The following is a 21,076-nucleotide window of genomic DNA, read 5'->3' as shown; positions in this document are numbered from 1 at the left end:
GGTATTACAGTAACTAAGAGCATCTTGTGGAGTAACATTGACCAGAAAATCTCAACATTTAATCGACACACCACAAAAGAATTTCCTTGAGGAATGTGAAAGCCACAGAGAACATTCTTATGTGAGGCGAGGACAAGCTCAGCCACTGACGTCTTTCATTTATTGGCTTGCTTTAAACAGGTACTTTCAGATTGCAAGATGGTCAGCATGAAAGGCATATGATGCTCAGAGAGATAAAAGGAGAAACTACTTGGTTAGAATGTAAGTAAAGCCGTGGACAAATAAGTCTTTTTTGGTTCATACATTTTAAAGTAAAAGACTTGAAATTTGTTGTGTAAAGGAACTTGTTTTCAAAACTGACAAGTTCACTAAGAATATATTTTTTAAGACTACAAATTTTGTATTTCGTTGTGAATACTGAAATTCCATGTTAGTATAAGACAATTAAAAAAAATATCTACAGGAATTGGTGGAGAGTCATCACATTTATCATTCCAGAACAAAGAGAAATTCTGCACTAAGCATGAAAGGAATCCCAGAATTTCCACAGAGCAACATTCTCTTTAACAATACAGTGATAAACAGTGGCTGTCTAATCTTACTTGGCCAGCTGCATTTGCTCTGTTATTAACTTATACCAAATGGAAAAAAAAACAACAAAGAAAACCAAATAAAAATAAAAATACCCCCCCTCCTCTAAATCCCCATACAAAGCAAAATTCAACTGCAAGCAGAAAATGATACCCTTATATGACAGGATACTAAGAGGTACAAGATGCATTGGTTTCAAATGGACCGCAATTACACCCTAGAGTGGGATTATTTTATGGCATACTTTTATGAGCTATTAAGTCTTTATTAACACCTGTGTAGATTTAATGAATTTGTTTTAATGAAAAATCTGTTCCTTATCTGAAGAGAAAAAAAAAATCTCCTTTCTCTCTCAAGTTAACTAATTGCATTTCTGATCTTTCTGCTAATGGTAGTTTTGGTGAAGAAAGGTAACAGAAACATTAACTCAAACAATTCTTATTTAATCAATATTACACTGTTAATTGGATGCAGGGTACAGCCTAGTGGTCAGGACTCAAGACATAGCCTGATCAAGGTTAAGAGTAAAATGGAGTTACAAAATACTTTGTAAAAAACCACTGAATATACCATTATAAGAACTGGTTGTAGGCAGAAGGAGTTTCCTATTATTCTTCTTCTACTTTTATGCCACCTATTTTTATCTCTGAAAATAGGATTAACTTTTGCTTAAGGCAGGTAATGCCAACATTTTTTAAGATCCAAAATATGGTTATAAACACACTGGCAAGGCGTGTGGCAAATGTTGGGCACATATTTTTTTCCCATATCCTTCCTTTCCAGAGGAAGGAAGGAAACAAAAACATAAATAACAGCAATACAAGACCTCTGTTCTATTTGTCCATTCTAAACACTGTCAATTCCTGTACATCTCAGGAGCTGCAAAAAGACATCATCGTAGGTTTAGTCAGGTCACCCGATTTTTATGGGATACAACCACTATTGCACCATGACTTGCTTCTATTTATTCAGTTAGACTTCTTCTGTTATTACTTAATTAAGCTCAAGAGTGAAGTTATTCTGGGATCCTTATGTGGAAGGTCTTACAGTACTACCCCCATAATTTATACAATTTCAGGGGTTTTTACATAAAAATAAGCAATCTGAATCCAACCTAGGTTTGTATCATTCTGATTCTGACCACCAGCTGTTCAGAGGCTTTTATGAAGCTAAGTTGCTGCTAGAATCATATTTCATGATTTGATGAAAAGAGATGAATACTGGAAAACAGTAGGAGAAACAAAGCAAAACTGTAGCTCCAAGTATACCTTTATCTTGCAACACTAGAGTAGCAAACAGATCAAAGGAATCACTTAAATCCAAGCAGTAACATTATTACATTGAATTTAAAATACAAATAAAAGAATGTCCCACTGGAACTTCTAAACCATCATATTTAAAAATCATAATCACATTTGTAACAGAAGTGGTAAACAAAAAAGAACTAAAAAAAAATCCTAAGAGTGTGTATATATGAGATTTAACTTTTACACTTCTTGCCTCTTTCTTGGATTTTCTAGACATTTCATTTCAAGGTTTTCCCTTAATGGTATTAAAACATGATTTAAAACTCTGAAATTCTCAAGTTATCATAACATTTTATGGAAAACATGACATTGAGAAAAAATTGTAATCTCTAGGAAATGCACTGAATTTTTGCCCTAAATGCAAATAACAAACATAAATTTGCTTGTAGGATATGACAAGCTGCAACCATCCTTTCATATTTATATTGCTACCAATTAGCAATTTCTGTACTACAAGCTAGGTAGATGGAGATGAACTTTACAGATATTTCACAATGTCACTACAGGTAATCACATTTTCATCAAATGACCTAAAGCACGAGCCTGATAATCTTACAGGGTAAGATAACTCCTCCTAGTGGAAACACATCTGACACAACAAAATTCATAAAAATACAGATTTCCTAGGCATCACACTAGGTTTTTGCTGGTACTAGTTAGCTCTGCATTTTTTTCTACCCTTTCCTGATTTAAACTAGTCTCATCCAACTTTTCAGTACTATAGAAAAACATCTATTGGCTTTTAAGGAAGATGAAAATCATTTTACTTAAAAGCTTGCTGTTACACTGGCATAACATGGTTTATTTAGACACATAGATGAGAACCAGGTTTCAAATTAATCTAAAGCAAACTTTTACTGCAGGATTACGTGTCACCACCGCCTCTTAAAACTTTGTGTGAGACTGCTGTGATGTAAAGTAACTTACATTTATCACGAACAATGAAGTTCTGCTGATTTACTGGTGCAGCTCTCTGTGGCTCCTTTTTGTTTCCTCTTTCACTCATACTTCGTTTCTACTGTGCCAGGAATGATTTCCATGTGAATGAATCCCCTACATTTATCTGAATAGACTACTCTGTTCAATCAATTCCATCTCCAAGGCTCAAACTGTCACAGACATTACACATGCTGTTCAGCCTGAACCTAGAGGAGTGGATTTTACAAGAATAGCTCAGAGCAGACAGAGCTAGTAGGAATATGCAGAATCATGTAATATGCTGAACAGACTATCAATACTTTCATTCATTTATTTTAGTCCCTGATTTGCTTCACATTTCCTTGTTCAACTTGTTTTAAGCTATTATACTCAAAATATTTTTGGTAAAATTTTGACAAATTGCTGTGAAGGACATAAGGATACCAAATTCTTTGAAAAGAAACCCTTAGCATAAATATTGTTGGCAATCTAGTTACTGAAGTGATACTTCTGACATGGATTTTTACGTCAACCCAACATTTAGCAAATCTGTTGCAGACTACAGAGAAACAAATACACAACATTACTCAACTAGTATATGCTGTTCTGGCCAATGTTTATGTAAAGATAAATAGTCTACAAAGTACTGATCAGGACTTAAATACGTACTAACTCAGCAACCACACAGCAGATTTTCATTCCAGACATTTCACAAATAATACCACAAACACTGAGCTCCTTTATCCTTATGTCAGACTTCAAATCAGGTATTTGGTGGGTAGTCAATAATTATCACCAGTAGCTTACTAGAAACAATTAAGACAGTGGTTCATCATTCTTTATGTGCTGCTTATGAAAGGCATAGACTAACCACCCTTTATTTACTTTCCTTACATACAGGAGTGCAACTTTCTCCATTTCATAACATCAATATGTTTTTAATTATTAAGCCAAAACTCAAAACCAGGATGAACTACCAGCAGCTGTGGTGACATGCTGAGGTAATAAATATCCCTGTATACTTCTATAAGCATAAGCTTGTCCTAGGAAGGGACTAATACACTGTTGGTCCAATTAATGCAAACGTTCTTGCATTTCACTTGCAGTGGGGATGTGGCACAAAGCTGCTCCACCAGTGCAAATTAGTTCAAAGAATTCTGAAAGAGTCACTTTGCTCTTGCAGGTTTCAACAATACCTGACCCAGCACATTCCCTAACTCCATCACTATACCCAGACTACTTTGTTCATTCTCCCACAACTGGCCTAGAGTTAAAATGAAGTGTACTGTGCATGTTTTTTGATTCACAGAAATGGTAAATGTTTGTGCTTAACGCAGGTGATGTGACAGCAATCAGGTGATCAAGTACTAACAAACCTAGCATGTCCCCAAAAAAGACGAATCCAAATCTCCAAATACATTCAGTACATGCAACTTAGCAGATATTTTGAAGGCTAGGGCTCATTGTAACAGTATTTACGGGATTGGACTCTAGTTAAATAAATAAATAGAACTAAGATAATAAAACACTTCAACAGAAAGTGTTGATCACTACAGTCTAGTAAGTTTTTCCTCTTTCTGTATGTCTGTGTGATCTTTTGTAGCTAGATGGGAGTTCATCCTACCTGCACATGAAGCCAATCACAAGCAGCATGTTAGTTCAGTGCTGAACTTGAGCCAGAATACACTGTTGAAAAGACACCACAGCTGCTTCTCAGCTTGAACAGCCAGATAGTAACAGACTGTAAATATATATGCCATATAACCAGAAATCTGGTTAAAACTAGCATGATAAGCTCTCCATGGGGAGAGGAGATCAAGAGAAAATGAAGTATCAGCTGTGATTCCATGCTAAAATTTTACTGTAGACTGATCCAACTTAAAACATACTAGTCCTGCTCCTTTTAAGTCCTCAGCCATAGCAACCCAGAAGTTCCTCACCTCCATTGCAACAAGTCTACCGTTTGTGTGGTAAAATGCTAAACTGGATATATGGAATGGTGCTAATTTTACTCAACAAACAAAACTGAACCATGCCCCTGCAGAGTGTGCATTTTTGAAAAATGTGCAGATCCAGGACCACTCAGAGATCCTGTCTCAAGTTCTTTAACTATTAATTACTACTGCGATATGTTTCTGAAATGTTTTATCATTTAGTATATTCCTCTTCATCTCTTCTGCCCTTCAGAATGGGAAGCAAATGGTAGGACTGCCACATATTTTTTTTAATAAGGCTGCTGCTCATAGACACAGAACTCCTGAATCAGGCTCCACAATTACTTCCCACTCTTTGCCTCTCACTCCTCCCCATTAGTCGGGTAGTTCAAACCACAGTCATGCCTGGTACATTTTTCTATCCATTTTTGTTGATGTTTATTTTACAAAGAAGTGATAAGAACTGTTTAGAGGTTTAGAGCAGAACACAACTTGCTAGTTGCTACCTCCAGATATACTTCAAAAAGCTGCATAATAAGCAATAAGAATAAATTAACTTTGAAATAAAAATAATTTAGTTGGAAATTCAACACCCTCAGAAAGTAAAATCCCTCACTGATTTGTTTCTTTTTAATCAACTAATAATTACAAAGGAAAAGAAAAAAAGTGCATTTCCTGAAGATGATCAATAATCATAGAATCGTTTGGTTGGAAAAGACCTTTAAGATCATCAAGACCAAATAAGCAGGTTAACTAAAATAAACTATTATATTCAGTGAGAATAATTCTGTAAGGCACTGGCACAAAGCTGGGAGAAATGAAGTTTTGATATAAATTCTGTTTTAATTTTAGACTGATGTTCTCACTGTTTTCTAAACTGAATGTCCTTGCATACATGACAGTTAGGGCTAGAACTCAGAATGCTACAGAACTTGCACCGAGACAACTAGCGATAAAAAAAAAGTCTGAGTATCATTACAACTTGGGCTAAAAACTGCAACATTTAAGAAGCTGCTTTATGTGGGGCTCAGCCATAAAGGGCAAAATGGGTCATAATCTCATCAACCTTCTTAGTAAGTCAGTCTGCCTGTAGGAGTCAGACAGATCCTTTACTTACATCTGATCATATGTGCAAAAAAGCAATAGCTTGTTTCTGTGCTACACTGTTGGACCCAAACTGCTAGTGAGCTGAAATGTTAAAATACTTGGGTTCTAGCTGGAGAAAACACTAGTAGCAAGTCAGGAATTTCTTTGAATCAACTGAGTTTACATACAAAAATGCTACCAGTCATGCTTTTGTGAATGCAGGGCAAGTCTCATAAAAAACAAGGAACTATTTCCTTTCCCTTTGAAGATATGGTACAAGCAGTGCCAGGAGTCCTAGAGCCAGATAAAAAACACCACGGGTAGATAACAGCCAGTCTAAACTTGCAATGCCAATTCAAATTTGTTCAGAGTATTTTTGATTAATTTTGTGGTAGCAAACTTAATTCTTTAACAAGTCTTTCTACACACCAGTTTTATTGGTATTTCTGCAGATAGCCCAAAGGATTTCTTTAAAGTCCCTTCCTGTTTCCCTTCTACTCTGGGATGCAGTGTTACTGCATTCAAGCCACGAACCACCCTTAAATGAAGGCGGCATTCTATTGATTTCTCAGTCATCACCACTGAACTTTTCTTACCTGCTGACTTCTGTACTACAGCATTCTTCATAACAAGCTTCTATCCACACTGTGCTGTGCACTGACCCCCTCCAACAGAAGGCTCTCCAGCTTTGCCTCACATATTCTGTAGCAATCTGCTCCAATAACAGCACGAATGCAGAGACAGGATGATCCATACTACTGCAGTAAAGGACACCTTCAAGTAGAGCTTTGGTTCTCAAGTGCAACTTAGAGGAACTCAGCTGAGATTCAGAGCCAAGCAGATTGCTTCAGCCAAGCCCTTAATTCGCAGCAATATCTGAACACCTGTCCAGTGACACAGGTGTATCTTAGATTGGGTTAAAATCCTAATGCATTTCAGCTGAAGCACTGGGCTTCTAGCTGTAGTATCACTTTGCCTTTGATTGTGCTGTCTGTAATCTTGCAATTACCAGATAAACTCATCTCAAATTTTATACTGTATCGAGTACAACCTGAAAGGAAAGCTTCAGTTTTTAAGCACTGGAGTTTAACTCCTTAAACCTTTCCTCTGACATCTGTCTGAAGCTTTATGTATTCTCATTAGAAGAGCAAAGGAAGGCAGAGGCAGCTCATTTACAACACTCCGCAGTAGTAAAGAGAGTTCTGCTTTGATATATCTTCCTTCATTTAATACCCCACCTATTTCAAAGACATTCTAAGTGTTTACAACACAAAAAGTAAATCTGCATGCAAAAGTAACACAGACTTGTACATCAGCAGTATTCCACAGCACAAAACTAAACCAGAACCTAGCTCATCTCCTGTCCTGGAGGGCTTGTTCAGTACACAGGCTTTCAAAGTGAGCCTACATTAGGCTTGCTGTTGGAACAAGAGGGCAAGCAAGTTTCAAGACTGACAGCACTGCATTGTAAAACCTGCAGTTTATTAGCACAAGTATCCATGATAATTTTAAAAGTCACATTAACATTAACTGATAAATCTGGAAATTTGATGAAAGAAGTGCACCGCTCTGTAACACAGGAGTCATTGTACTAAAGTATGTAGTCGAGAGGACTATATTAAAGACTCTCAAGTACTGTGAGCTACAATATAAAGAGATATTTCCACAAGATATTTAACATTGTAAGGGAATTTTCAGCTCTCAGTTCTAATGACATGGCTGAGCATGGGTGTACAGAACTTGTACACAGAAAGACACCTGTCAAGAACACTGCAATTATTGATGGTTCCCAAACTTCATGGGCAGAGTATATGGTTAGTTTCCTAAAGAGTTTTTGCTAATTATAATATTCTAAAATTTTATTGCAGTTTTTCTGAAGTCTTTCTCTCTCAGTATAACTAAACATCTCTTTTATCTTCCTCCTCAGAAGGACTTCTCTAGAAGTGGAGTCTATGAAACTGTAAGAGGGAAAGTGAGAAGTTAATGGACAAGATGGCATGAGGAGGAAGATAAACAAATAGCTGAAAACCTGCAGTAAAGCATCATTAGAGAAAAAGCTGTCACACAAAAATTACTAGAATTTTCCTTGTTTGGTTTTTTTTACCCACCGTTACATGAGCAATAGTGCAGTTTCACTAGTGGAAGAGTCTGTAAACATGGTAATAACTCTAGAAGTAAATCAGCACTTGCCTAGATAATAGGTTTCCATTTCTTAAATTTAACAGGAGGTTAATAAATACAAATACTGTTACATAAACCAGTTCTTTACTACAAAAAATGTCTCACGTATTCCCACTTAAAACGTTTGAAATGGAATTTGTTCCTTACTCTGTTAACAAAATGTGCATCAGATTAGATGTTTACATGTATTTCTGAATCTGCTAAATGAACTTCACACACAAATCAATGTACTTACACTGTAAATACACAATGTAAAACAGAATCTATGTGCCATTTCAATGGTCACACTAAAATTCCCCCCACTTGGGTCTAATTAGTATTTTTAAAGGGAAACCTTTTATTAACTATGTATAAACTCTTGTGTCTTACATGTAGTGAACAAAAAAGCCATGATCTATTCCAAGGAAATTCCTATTTCCTTGATTTGGAAATCAAGACAGTTATACTGAATAACAGTATTTTTCTTCTTAAATGGTATCTGCCTGCATACAAAATGAGTCCTTTATTTTTCTTTTGTTAAAACAAAATCAACCAACAAACACCCCACCTCCCCCCAAAAACCCAACCAAAACAATCCACAGTCCTTTTCAGTCTAATATATGTGCTTTTATGTCAGCGTTATGACAACTTATCAGCTAACCCCAATTTCAACTGTTTGAGGCAAGGACAGTACAAAAAAAAAAACCAGCTAAACTGAAAAAAGGAAGTGTATGGAGGAAGCAAAATAAAGTTATTGAAAATAGAGGTATTTTTTCCCATTCCAAGATACAAAATGTTTATGACTGAGAGCTCTGAAAGCACAACTATACAATATCCAGTAAATATCTGCTATTTTTCAGAACCACACAGCCTCTATGGACTCTCCAAAACTACCACTAGCTTCTATAGCTGAGAAAATAGTCATGCAACGGGGAACTGCTACAGCTTAATGATGGGGGGATTAGAATTGAAAGTGAGAGCATCAGACATTCTTTTCTAGCAACATAGTTCAAATCCCAAGCGAGACAGTAGGATAAATGAGCCAGAGGGCCTTCATTCATTCTCCAGCAAACAACACACCACAAAAGATCCATACATTATGCCAGGAAAATACTCAGCAATAATGAGAAGCCTTGGAAACAGAAATTCTTGACACAGAGTCTGGTTGAAGGTCACTGCTCTAACACTGCACAGTTCACTTAATTTGCATTTCATGTATTGATATGTAAAGGAATTTCTGATCTTTTAGTTCCTGCAAATGATGGAGACAAATACTAATCTTTTCAATTTCATAGCTTGGTGGAAGGGTAAAAAAATAAATATTATCGAAGGAGCTACTAAAACTATATAGACAAACTATTTCCTAATTTCTGTATAAAGGAAAACAGTTAGATTTAAAATTTTCAGTTTTCACACCAGAACTTCCCCATAAATTATTAATACTACATCAAATTTGCTTGTTAAGATCCTGGTTAATAGCTTCAGAAAATTCCTGTTAGCTAACTAAACATGATGAACCGATGTTTACTGATTTTCTAACCCCCTCCTTGACTTCCAAACAAACCTACGCTACATTGATTTTTTTTATTTCATCATGCTTGAATCAAATGAGATTAGACACAGTTAAGAAAGCAGCACTAATCTGAAGACACTACTCCATCAAATAAAGTGTCAGGCCTTTCATTAAAAATATAGAGAAAAGACTCCAACAGTGACTAGACTATTTTCCTTTTTTTCAGAAACCCTTTTATATGACAAAAAGAATTCTTAGCCTGGCATCTAATTATAATTCAAATCATATAATCCACTGGAAAGGGTTACACAATCCTTGCACAATTTGGAAGTGTACTTTACTGCAGGAACCAATAATGCACCTAGATATGTGTCTTCAATCCAACAAATCAGATAAGTAAGAGTCCAAACACTGGCACTGGTGATTGCAATCAGCTGCTGGGACAGAAAGAAAACGTTATGGGCGTGAAATGAATGGTTGCTTCCAAGAATTTCAGACTTAGCAGTTTCTTATTTGAACACAGTCTATTACTGAGTGTGACCAAAGAAGACACCAGGAAGGAAGCATTTACTCTTTTTCGAGCACTTGAGGGAACGCACAAGCAGGCAGCAGACACTCACTAATCTGTCCACCAGTATAATGATTGTAAACTGCTGCATGATTTTCTTGGTCTCAATTCTGACAAATACTGTCTGACAGTTTTCTTTAGCCAGATACATAACCAACTTCAGAAATACACTGTGGTGGTTCAGCAGTAGGGACTGTAAGGTATGGTATGCTTTATCTTTTGAAAGCAAAAACCAACTAAATATGTAATTCAGTCAGAGTATCTTATAATTTTGCCATCCAAGCAACAAATGCACATCATCTTATTTCTTGAAGTCAAATTTCTAAGCTCATAAAATGCAACTGCCAAGTACATGCACTTGGTTCCCCTTGTGTTGTACCATGAGGAAATGAGCTTGAAGAGAGGGACACACATAGACCCTAAAAGCTTCAGCCTAGACAAAAACATCACATAAATAAGGGAATTGTAAAATTAATTGCACCATGAGGTCTTGCCCAAGAGTGATTAAAGCATTTCAAAGTTCTTACTAACTTCTTCCTTTGCTGCCAGCATGGCATATAAATAGAAACCAATCTCTGACCCCTGCACAAAGAACTAAGGCCAGGACAAGCAAGACAAGAACATGACACAAATTACATGAATTGCTGTTGTAGCTAAGTAAAGTTTATCTGCATACTTAAAAATCTTTCTTTGACAGTGCTAGCTGCTGGTGAGAGGAATGTGCTGCTGTCATTGTAAGGAAACCTAGAACCAGGGGTATGCTGGTATTACAGTATCACAGTGGTGAATATGCAAACAAGAAAAGGCTGGGAAAGATCCAAACATCAATGTTTAGAAAAGGTATATTATGCATATATCACTATTTTACCAGGAAATTGAGAATACTGTATTGCATTTTGGCACCCTCTGGTGTTGAGTTAAAATTTTGAGCAAAAATCCACTCTAACATTACTAACTGTGAAGACACTCCTGATGTCCATAAAGAACAGGATCCTATTATTCTAAACCACAAAATTTGTGCTATAAAACCAAGAAAGAAGCACCAGAACCCAATCCACATTACTCAATAGCAAGAAACATTTGCATGAATATCTAAGAAAATCCTTGTATTTTTGATACAGTTTGGTAAAAGAGTTACTTCTTAAATATCTCTTAAAAGGTTCATTGTTTTCAGTTATATATTACACTAAAATTAAGATCTTTACTACTGCAATATTAAAACAAAACCCTCTTTTTAGTATGGCTCACTGTATCATCCCTCACAAAGAAGTTGGTGCTTTTGCCATGACTGCAACATTTTTCCAAGAGCAGAAACAAGTACAGTCATGTGAAATGAGCTCTAAGCACTACTGCTGTAAAAGTAGGAAAGCAGACATTACCCTGACTGGGTATTACAGCTGCTGTTTTCCTAAGCCTTTTCTACCACACTCCAACAGCAGCAGATCACAGACATTTACATGCACACTTGTCTACGTAGCATGTTTCAAATCTTATCAATCCCTGTGTTTCTCTCTCAAAGCCATGATGGCATCTTTTCATTTGATAATAAAGTTGACATAAAACTATCAATTACAAAACAAAAATGTATCCAATATATTCCTCCAGTATTTTTCCCCTCAAGATTCTCCCTTGTTTTTTCAAAGGTAACGGAAAAGATATGTTAAAATAACATTAATTTTCTTTTCCAAATAATTTAGACTGATAAATTGACAAAGAACTTATAAAGCAAATTCATATCTCTGAAAAAAATAAAATTGCCCTGAACATAATACAACATGAGAAGAAAGTTTCCTTGTATTACTTAACCTGCAAATAGTTAACAGATATGATTTTTAGGAAAAATAAAGACCATGTCAAATCTTATAAATATTTCTTTCTCAAAATTTTACAATATTACAAAAAATATTTTAATCTAATTCTCTGTGGATTTGAGAATACCCCTCACTATTATATAATCACATTTATTTTTTTAAAAAGTATTACTAGCATGTTGAGCAATAGCTGCCACAATTAAGATCCATGATTAGGATCTTTCCAGATTTTAAACCCACAAAAAGTTGGTTTGGAAACATCTGCTAGCACACCTAATTATTTGTTCCTAACCACCAAGCACTGTTCCTAACAATAAGAACAGACATACAACAGTTCTTACCATAGAAGGAGGCTATCATGGTCTACTGTGTGCTCTTAGAATGCAAAAGCTTCCTGGCAGAAGACACACCTTGAGAAGCCCTGGGCCCAATCAGCAGTCAGACCTGCCCAGGAGGCTGCAGCTGATGAATCACAGTGACGAGACCCGAGCAGTGAGGTTGGGTTTTTTCCCCCCTAAATCAAGGAAAATCTGTATACTGTGTTCAGTAACTTTTTTCACACCTTATTTTTAATTATTATTATTACTTTTCTACTAAGTGAAAAACGTGCCGCCTATTTGCCAATGAGCCATTAGGAAATAAGAAGTTCCTACTTTCAGCTGAGAGCTTTGCAGGCTACTTCTTAAAAAATATTTCCTATAAAAAAAAAATTTAAAAATTTTACTTATAGCAGAGAGGTATCATGTCAGGAGTGTTAAAATCCATGAGTTGAAAACTAATGATTTTGTCGTTTATGTAAGTATGTTAAAGTTAAGCTATATATGGCTTGCAGGTGTAAATTTCCATACTGGATGTATGTCACACAAGCTCTGCCAGCACAGAGACTGAAAAATAATCTGAATTTCTGATTTTACGAAGAAGCAAACTAGTACAGGCTGTTTGGGACTGATTTCATCATGTTCTACCATGGATTAGCTGCACGCTCATCCCAAACCCATTCTGCACTGCAAGAGTGAAGACTGAAAAAACAATCTCAAACCAAAGCCAAGCCCCCCCTCAAAGTCTTATTAGCACCATCAACATTACTCTCATTTTCCATAGCCCAGGTCTTCATGTTTCTCCTTTACCCCTTCTTTTTTTCACCTGTACTCTCATTTTTTCCAAGGATTGCAAAGTAACTCCTGTGCCAGATTTCCCTATTCCGTTTCAACTCTGTGCAATTTGCTTGTCCCGCCTGCTTAGATACCATTTCTCACACTTTCACCAAATGCTGTTTCACTTTTCTCATTCTAATTAGTAACATAAAACATACGACTATCTCTAGCAGATAACTTCATTGCTGACAAACAAGATGCAAAACCGTCAGTCAAAAAACACAAGGCCTCTGTGCAATTAAGACCAACTACATAGCAATTAACACCAAATCCAAAGGCCTTTTGCCCCTCTGAACTACCTGTGAGCAGGATTAGCGCTTGAAGGTAAATTAAGAAGCCACATTCCCACCTTTGGACATACAAAAGAATATCCTGTAATCACAACACTAACAAAAGCAAGTGATAATTTTGTAGCAATCTTATGGAATAAAGACCATTTGTATCAAAACCAGATTGAAACCTCCCTGCCATACTATCTGGGTGTAAATGTCTACCCTAATCTCTGTAATTTTGGATGGGAGCTGTGATGGCATTTCTTTTGGCTTTTTTCAGACTGTTTTTCTGAATCTTAGTGGTTGCAAATTCAGATATTTACAAAATTAACTACAGTCATATATTGCAATAATAACAACAAGAACATTATTTCTACAGTGGGTGTGGCAAAAAATAAGGGGTCTTGTTCTCAGGGATTCCTATGATTTACAGATAGCACTGACTCTGGAAGCTGCTTGTTTCACTTTGCTGCAGAAATGACTGGTACCTATTACTACATTGAATAAACCAAGATAAACTTCTATAAAAGTATATCACAATACTGAACACAGGAAATTAATTTTTTAGGTTGTTAACTCAATGCTTACTGCCTGCCAGCATTTTGGAAATAAAACTAAAACCCCCTACAAGAACAAAGGGCATTCTTTTACTTCAATGCTAGAATTGAAGAAAATTCACTACTGATTTAGAGTGGCAGAGCTAACTCTGCACATTCATCACAAAGAAGCCTTTGTGTCTGCTCTGTCTGCACAGAAGACCCTTTGATGTGCAGCTTTTTGTTTCTTCATACTGTAACTTCTGCTGGGTGATAAGTTGCATTAATTCAATGACTGGGTATATGAGACAAAAATTGGAAGGATGAATATAGAGCAATGACTGTGCAAGGATTAGCTATAAAAATCACTTGCTAGTTCAATGTTCTTCCAATATGGCTGTTAAAATAGAGAAAAAAGCTGTACTGATAGATTACAGAAGCATAAAATCTGAGAAAAGATGCTAGAAGCTAATTCTGTGTTAAGCTATAAAACGTGAACAGAAGATTTCAAAGCAGAAAAGGCCCACTAAGGAAGCAAGAAATAGGTCTGCTAAGCAAAGTCCCAGTGTAAACAAGCATAAAATTATGAAAATACTAATAAAATGTGATTTTTAATAAAAACAAAAAAGGGAGCTTTTAAGAATAGAATTTTAAAATATATTTAAAGGCATCATTTCAGATATTTTTGAAGGGTGTTCAACACAAATCTTATTAATTTCTAAAAAAAAAATTGATGAAATTCATTCTCTGATAAAAAAACAGATCCAGTTAGCAACAGAAAACATTGAAATTGTCTTGAAACAGATTCTCATCTCTCTGGAAATCTGACATACTCCACTTTTGGCAAGAGGCACTAGCTAGGACTTATCCAAATGTCCTGTTGCAGTGCTCTGAGAGATTCCATGTGACTGAATAGGTTTGGCACTATTAGGGACCAGTCTTGAAATAAATGTTTGTCAAGCGTTTGCCACTTCAAACCAACCCACCAGCCAACCCATCTGTATGTGTGATTACTGACACTGATTTCTGTAAGTGTTGAGGATTTCCTGCCAGCTGTTAATTCTCCAATTATTTTTAATGAAAACAGTCAATAGTAATATCACAAAGGACATAAATGTGAATTAAGGATGAAAAGCACCTTGTAGCCATGACTTTCATTCTTCTGTAATATGAAGAAAGCACTGCTGACCATGACTGCAATAACCTGCATTTATTCAAAATGTTCCTTTGACCCTCTGTCTGTACCATTGCAGTGAATGGCCTTCAAATGTATATATTCAAGAAGCAGGAAAAACAGGGGGGAAAAATCCCTCACAAAAACAGAATCACTGTAGACACCTGGCCTTATGTACTTTGCTTTCCAAAAGAAGATATTGGAAGGAATCTGAGTGATACCATTCTAACAAGTTCCTAGGCTCTTCACCAATTGTAGCATCACAGAGAACAATCACTAAGACCCATGGATTGTATACCAGATATATAAAATTACTATGAAAAAAAATTACTTATGGAACATGAGGAAAGGACTTCAAACTTTTCCACCAAAAGACTATTCATCTCAGAGCTGGCTTTGCAGCAGCTGCTCTGTTAATAGAGCTACACGGAATTAACATTATAATCCCTTGTAGAAGTGATTTGGCATGACTGCTCATGTCTCCCCAAGTCAGCAAGGCACTGCCCTGGGGAATGACTCCTATCTACTCAAATATACTCAATGGGACAGAGCATGCATTAGTCCAACAACAGGCACAAAGAAGATAATTGGAAGAGGTTCTCAACAGCAGTCTGCCTGCTGGCAGCCTGGCAAACAAGGACAGGTAATTCTTCAATCCCCTGATAGTCACATGGCAATTACAGCCCCCACTGAGGAAAAGGCAGAGATGCAGAAGCATCTACAATGTGAAGCATTTATCTTCATGTTAAGAAAATAAATTTAAAAAAAATCAAATTGTAAATTACCAAAAGAAACTCTCCCTGAAAGTGTTATTTTCAGTATCCTCAGACCCTGCGCATCCAAGCCTTTTTCTGCCAGTTTGAAGAGTGCTTTCTCTTGCTGCACTACACCAGTGAATTGTTACAGCAGTAGGGTTGGACTAATCCCACTTCAAGAGAGAGAGAAGGAAAAGAACCTGAAATACACAGCCTATGTAACGTGTGTATGTAAGACTATTCAGGTGATAGAAATAGTCTTAGACAGCCTCTTTGCCTGCAGCATTCTTTGACCTCTTGCTTTCAACGAATGTATCAATTACACTTGTTCTTAGAGGAAGATGATGGTACTCCCAAAAAACATCTGTGGAAGTTCTGCAAATTTGAAAATTTCTTTTTAATAAATTTTTAAGCTCAAATCTTACCAAAAGTAATTTGATATACAGTACATAGCACTATAGTACATTAACAGAAGTTAATGTTGAAACCCAAGTTGTAAAAAGTCTCTCAAAGAACACTTCAATTTCATCAATATTTTCTAGATTTTTTTTTCAATAGAAGAGTGTTATATGACCGTGCTGTTTTTGGCCTGCCAGTGATGCACTTGCTGTCTTGTGTCAAGGTATTCCTATCTCAATTTCTCCTCCTATTTAAAAATTAGCAAAATGGCACCTGGTTGAGCTCAGCAAAATTTCTCTAAGTGCCAGTAACTAAAACCAGCACAACTGTATTCCAAGAAACTTCTGCTCCCTGAAACAGAGCATAAAGTTGAAAAGCCAGCTTGCAACAGAAGTGGACTTCAGACATTCCCAGATGAGGGAAAGTCCAAAGGACAGATCCAGCAAAGGTTAATCAGATCCATCGGTGTTGCCTAACACATCACATTTTGTGAGTTCATGATCCAAGAGCTGTCCTGTTTCTCATGCAGCAGCTCCATCTGCTGTCCAAACGCAAAGGTGGGCTTTGCATTGGGACTACATTTACAGACTAAAAAAGCAAGCTGACTTGAATAATTTGAAATATTTCTGAAAAATTTCCAAACACTGCCCCAGTCAGTCCTCCTGCATGAATGGAAACAACAGCCTTTACCTAACGTTATAAACCAACTAACCAAAACCAAAACGTGAGAGGAAGTAAGAATCACGTGTCACGATTCTTCACTCTTACAGCTTCAGAACCAGTCTTCTGACAGCAAACTCAGATTCTTCACCAGCTGCTATCCAAAGGTGCCACGTTACCAGATCACACTGGTGAGGTACCGACCTTCACCCCACAATACACATACCCAGGTATTCACAAACTACAAGATGTTTACGGTGATTCCTAGTTACTTACAAGTGGTTTATTTGTGTTGCACAAACATTAATTTAAGCTTATTACTCTGAAGATCAACCCAGTTCTTAAAAATGAGATTTCTGGGTTTTATGCAGTATGGGGGTCTGAGGACTCAAAGTTTCCACACCTTACATTCTTTTACCAAGAGCGCCTATGAAGACTTCCGTCCATAACAAAACAGTTGTGACAAGACCATACAGACCCAGAGATTGTAAATTCGACCAGCCCTGTAAATTATACAAGTGAATCTTGTATAATTTTTGTGATTCTTCTGTGTTTACAACTGCTCTGGTTCAATAACAGTCTGTTAGCTTGGGGGGTGTACCTGTAATCTGGTACTTGCTGTAACTACTGAAGCCTTCCAGCAACCCCCTTTTTTCGGCAGCATTGTAGGGGTTATTCAGTCATTAGCCAGCCCACGAGCTTTGCCTTACTGCTGGCCACCGGCACTCCAGATGACTTCATGGGAATCACGGGACACGCTGCCGGTGTGCCTGAGTCACCCCGGTTACTCATTACCCTCGCTATCTCAGCCCTGGAGGCAATGGCTAGTGGATCGTGTATCCAAGTAACGTCATTTTACATAGATTTGATTAGCTTCCTGCTTCCTCGGATTTCAGGGTGCGCTTATTTTCATGTTTTTCTCCACTCTTATGGATACCAGTACTTTTAAATTACGATGAAGTGCGGCACGAGGTTCTCACGCAGCCGTTCTACTGCATAACCCAGGCCACGGCACCACAGCGCGGATCTCCCTGCCCAGGAGAGCCGGGCCAGGGAGACCCCCACGAGCAGAAAGGCACAGGCTCCGCTTGGAATATACTGCTGCGGAGAGCTAAAGAAAGAATAACCTCATACTCTTCTCTTCTGGCGTTTCTCATATGCCTACTCATGATTTAAAAAAATAGTATGATAGATTTGTTTCAGACTACAATTACAGCTTTTAAGCGAATATCTTGTTTTACTGAATCCACGGGGGGAGCTGGGTAAGGAGGGGTGTTACTGGGAATTTATGGCCGGCTGGAGGAAGAATTCATCAACACAAGGCAATTGTGGAATACACTTAGATTCCTCCAAACACAAGGATGAATACTGAAAACGCCGGAGTGGGATGTCAACAAATATTTTATACTGATCACTGAAGAACTTAAAAAAAGTCAGTCTTCGTAAGAGATGAGGACGCAGCGCCACGGCGAGTGCTGCACAGGAAGCCGTGGGCCCCACCCGGGCCGTGGGCAACGCTCGGGCGGCACATATGGGCTGCCGCGAGACTCGTCTGTGCAGTAGCGTATAAGACGAAGCCTGTTCGTACTGGTTAAACAAAAATAAAATGAAAAAAAGGGGAAGAAAAAACCCGGAGCGTTCGCGGCCAACGCGTGACGGCGCGCGCAGGCTCTTTGGGCGGTGCGCGAAGATTCCAACAGGTGGCTCCGTGGCGCAATGGATAGCGCATTGGACTTCTAGAGGGTTGAAGGGATTCAAAGGTTCCGGGTTCGAGTCCCGGCGGAGTCGGGTCTTCTCTTTTTAATTTTTTTTTCCTCCCCCCGCCCCTTTCGACGGAAATCTGTCCGCCCCGCTCTCCCGTCCCTTACCTCACCGCCGCAGTTCTCCCGTCCCCCGGCCTGGCGCTTCCCGGCGGCCGCCTCCCGTCAGCGAAGCTCGCTGGGCCCGCCTCCCGCCGTGCCTGGCGGACTGGGAAAGGCTGGAGGCGGGCGGAGGCAGCAGCACCAGCCGCCACCGAGCGAATGTGCCGTCTCAGCCCAGCCCAGCGACATGAACCTTCTTCTCCAGCAGCGAGAAGGCGGGCTGGCCGAGGGCGGAGCGGCAGAAGGTCTCCCTTCCTTCTCCTCCCGGTCCCGCCGCCCTGAGGCAGCGGGAGAAGGGCCGCGCTCCTTCTCCTCACGGTGCCGTGGCTGCCCTCAGGCAGCGCTCGCGCTCCGCCAGAGCGGCCGGGACCGACACCCCAGCGCAGAGGGGCCGCTACGCTGCCAGGACAGCCTGCGGAAAGGAATTTTACTGGAAAAACCAAGACTGCGTCTTTCCTGGAGGCACTTCAGTTAGAATGGGCCCCCGTGATAAATTCCAGGTTACTTCCAAGCAACAAAACAAGCCTACAAAATGCAGCAGATAAAACTGAAGGGCTGAACACCTGAACTAACACCATCTTTTCTGACTTACACATACCTAAAAAGAGAGAAGATGAAGAGCTATTTTAATAATAGCAATCAAATTAGATGGTAAATCAAGACAATATCAGAACTAAACAAACCTCCCTGATTTTGTGCAGTGGAATAAATTATAAATTATCTGTTTTTTTAAATCGGGGGGGGCGGGGGTTTGATAAATTGCTTTTAATCCTGCACATGTAACTTTCAAATTGTAATAATGCTTATTTAAAAACAATAAAGGAAAAACTGAAAATGAAACCCACCATCTGGCACATTAACCATCACTGTTATGCAGCACAATAACCCACTCAAAAATGCCATCTACCTATAAAATGCAGTCCTTCACAGAAACAAATTTCCTCAGAATTTGCAAACAGCAAAACCAGAACCTCTCTACAGTAAACTTGTAAAAAGCAACTAAATCAGATGACAGAAGACAAAATGTTTCTCCTTGTCACTTGCAATGTATTACAGTCCAAATACTGCTTCCCTTCCTACTTTTTGTATGTAAGCTTCATAAAATTTTCCTTAGTTCCTACTGAAAAAAACTGAAGGCAGAGGCTTTTACATATACATGTTTTCATGTTGCAAGTAATATTTACATAATCAATACTCTACAAGTGCAAAAGTTAATTAAGGACTACAGTCCAAAAGAAAAAATATAAAAGTGGTGGTTCAAGGAGCTGGGCATTTTCTAGAGGTAAGAACAGGGACAGCTCTCCTGAGATACTGGCTGTGTAACAGATTCTAATGTGAATTCTAGTGGAAAAGTACAGGAACACAATTCCACAATATATTTGTATGAAAAGGGTTTTGAGGAAAATATTACACAGACAACACAGTAGTTCAGAATGCTTTAAGAGAATCGTGAGGAAAAACAGTCAAGGATTATAGCAAGCACTATAAATTGGATCGATGCTGCTTACTACAAATTTATCGAGTCATTTTAAAAAAAGAAAGTTAACGTGAGGCCCATGAGGCAGTAAACAATAATTAATAATCTTTCTATCTGACTGGATATGAAGCATTTTTTTCTTCCGTGAGGAAAGTCCATGGAGCTCTGGAAGGTGGGAAGTCTACATCCCTGTAGGTTTTCAAGACCTGACTGTAGAAAGCTCTAACAACCTGGTCTAACTCTGCTTTGAGCAGGAGGCTGGGCAGGACAAGCTCTCATAGTCCCTTCCAAATTTGGCTATGGCAGGATTCCAAGTTTCAATACGACTTACCTTGGCAGGCCCCTGTGATGAAGAAAGGACTTCTTAAAAGTGAAGAGATAAGAACAGTTTTACCACATGGAAAATAGCAATGATAAAAAGATACCTTCAGTTTTAATGAGACTAAATTGACTGCAGAGAGGTTAAAGACCCCAAAGAAGGAAAAAGGAGGAAGTGTGAATGAGACCATGACAGGAAAAAAACCCGTTTTACTTCTATTCACAAACCATGCCTACTAGTGGCACCACACCAGCAACATCTCAGCCACCATCAGCCCGATCCCTACCATAGTCTTTTGGTCCATCTCTAAGGATGGACTGTGAACTCCCTGGGCTGTACAACCACTGGATAATCTCTGACCCAAGGCGAAAAAGAAATACTAATAAAACCAAGAGAAGCATAAAGAAACAAGAGGTATGAATTAATACTGTCTGTATAAAATATTCCAGAGACATCCCAAACAGCAATAGGTGGATATGTAAAAAACCCAACACACTACCTACTGTCCTTTCATCTCAGGGAAATTTCTTGTTAGTAATGGTTTAAGTCAATAAAGGCAGAATTACAAATTAACACAAAT

General features: G+C 38.2%; 1 protein-coding gene and 1 non-coding gene across 3 annotated transcripts in view; one reads left to right on the top strand and one right to left on the bottom strand.

Annotated features, from left to right (window-relative positions):
• The window catches only part of BCAR3 (BCAR3 adaptor protein, NSP family member), a 90,963-nt gene extending 71,598 nt beyond the window's left edge, over positions 1-19,365 (bottom strand). Inside the window, exon 1 of one of the 2 annotated variants that reach the window (XM_064663959.1) lies at positions 18,707-19,365. The gene's annotated coding sequence lies outside the window, so the exon portion shown is untranslated. Of the gene's footprint in view, positions 1-12,229; positions 12,248-18,706 lie in introns of those variants that run through there. The other variant, XM_064663958.1, reaches the window with a different exon arrangement.
• TRNAR-UCU (transfer RNA arginine (anticodon UCU)) lies at positions 18,541-18,626 on the top strand. Its single transcript is given in 2 exon segments — positions 18,541-18,577; positions 18,591-18,626. It is a non-coding gene; the product is annotated as a tRNA-Arg (tRNA).
• Positions 19,366-21,076: the final 1,711 nt, after the last annotated feature.

Source organism: Pseudopipra pipra, chromosome 9, assembly GCF_036250125.1.
Source record: "Pseudopipra pipra isolate bDixPip1 chromosome 9, bDixPip1.hap1, whole genome shotgun sequence".
Classification (NCBI taxonomy): Eukaryota; Metazoa; Chordata; class Aves; order Passeriformes; family Pipridae; genus Pseudopipra; species Pseudopipra pipra.
The sequence above is the reverse complement of the archived record's forward strand: the minus strand, read 5'-3'. Positions and strand labels throughout refer to the sequence as shown.